Below are 2,031 nucleotides of genomic sequence, written 5' to 3'. Positions count from 1 at the left end.
ACACACACCTCCCAGAGCATGTCTATAAACACCTCTCCTGCTCAAAGACTGTACAACATTATTAAAGCAGGTTTCCCAATTTAACAGATAGGAACTGCCTGAATAGAAGTGGACTGCAAAGCCTCAGGTTGGGCGCTTTGCACAGTTGCATTGTTATAGCCTTTGCTTACACAATCACAGATGATTTTTCCCTAAAGGACCCCTGCTGCATTGTGAAGGGATAAAACAATGAGCAGCTGTTCAATATTTTATTGTCTCCTTATTCTCTCTTTCTTACTTCTAGTGTCAGCCTCACCAGACTACTTGGGCCAATCTATTCCCTTCCCTCCTCTCTGTATTTAAGTCAGGCAACTTTTTCTGGTACACTCCCCAAATGCCACCAGAGGGTCGCAGAAGACACAAGTTCCTTGGTTACTGGTCTGGAACAGTAATTACAGGGAAAGGTTTCTAAGCCTCCATGCTATAGACTGGGGAGTACAGCAACTTGAGCCATGCCTACTTGGTAAACTTGTTGTGCCTGCCAGCAGCACTTTCAAGCTTTCTAAACTGCAAACTATATCTGAATAAGACTTTGGGCAGGTTAATTAGCATGGCTGAGTGGCAGTGCCAATTAGCCCTTTCCCCCATGCTAATTAACCTGCTCCTGGCATTACAGAAAGAGAGCTACACTGTTTTTGGTTTAGGAGGCAGCCCACTTGGAGTAATGTAACATGCCTGCAGGTGCTGCTTCCATGCCTTGTAAGTTTACCATGTAGGCAAGGCACTACTTGTTCTGTGGTGATAACACGTGTACAGTCCAGGTATACCCAGGATCTGTGGGCACATGAGCCAAACTCAGCATGCGCAGAATCCCTGGGAATGCTAAGAAGCCTCTGTCAAAAATGTGCCAATGGCAATCTTTAAAAACCCTTAGCTGGGACAAATTGGACACATCTTCCCAGAAACAGCAAAAGGCCCATCTCTGAAAGAACTTGAACCTGTCAAATTTTAATTCCCTGCAAATTTTAACTCTCTCCCAAAAGGGGGTGTTATAACTTGTGAAAGCAAAGGTTTCTTAACATTGTACCCTAACATATTTTCTGCTTGCTTCATGCTCAGACACAATTGAACCATTTCAATTGAAATGTTCTAAGTAGTTCTGCCTGAGGCAAACACCTAACTTGTCAAATTTCAGCCCAAACTGTTAAAGTTTGGCATAATTATAAGCAGCTGAAAACAGGGGTCTTCTACTGGGAAGTGTCAGGCAACCTTAATAGGTGGTGCTACCAGCCTTGGCTATGATAAACAAAAGTAAAAATAAATTGGGCATTGTCAACTTGCAAAAATGGTGATCAGATTAAAAAAAGAAAGGGAAAGGAACAAAGCATCTTTTCTACTCTGTGCACTTGCCAGCATTTTGTGGAGACTTCATTTCACTCTTGAATTCATAGTATATGCTGCTTTCCTGGAGTCTACAAGTATGAATCCACTCTGGAATTTTTTGCACTACTACCCAGCATTGATGTAGCTCTTTTAGCACTCGCAGCTTCAGGAGTGCTTGTGTAAACTGGGCATAGGATTGTTTTTATCCATTCCATTTATTTCTGCACTGGTATATGAGATATGGTGCAAAAAGTCCTAGTGCCGGACCTATGCCTCAGCTGCAGAGTGCTTGGCACAGCTCAGGAGATGAGATACTGTGGTGCTGTTTGTACTCTTGCAAATCCTGGCTAGGGCCCTATGTGCACATTATTGCCAAGAACAAGCCAACTGCCAGCACAGCCTCCAGGGACATTCCAGCTATGGGGAAGGACAGGAGTACTGCCTTTTCCTTAGACAGACATGAGGGGGGTATTAGGAGCCGGACATGGTTCCTCTACCCCTGTGTAAGGGATAATTCAGAGAGAGGAATCCTCAAGAGACTGGCTACACCAGCTTTAAGGCAGCTAAACATAGGAACTAGTGTGAACAAGACACATGAGGAAGTTTACTAGTAACAACAGTGACAAAGGTGAAATTAAGGAGTCAGCAGGCAAGGGAATGCTCAGAGAG

At 43.9% G+C, this 2,031-nt stretch overlaps 1 protein-coding gene across 4 annotated transcripts in view; it reads right to left on the bottom strand.

Moving 5' to 3' along the window:
- The window catches only part of SLC4A10 (solute carrier family 4 member 10), a 423,280-nt gene that overhangs the window by 25,156 nt on the left and 396,093 nt on the right, over nt 1-2,031 (bottom strand). The gene's annotated exons all lie outside the window — the stretch shown is intronic.

Source organism: Gavialis gangeticus, unplaced genomic scaffold (assembly GCF_001723915.1).
Source record: "Gavialis gangeticus isolate Ggan-Ray unplaced genomic scaffold, GavGan_comp1, whole genome shotgun sequence".
NCBI classification, from domain to species: Eukaryota; Metazoa; Chordata; order Crocodylia; family Gavialidae; genus Gavialis; species Gavialis gangeticus.
The sequence above is the reverse complement of the archived record's forward strand: the minus strand, read 5'-3'. Positions and strand labels throughout refer to the sequence as shown.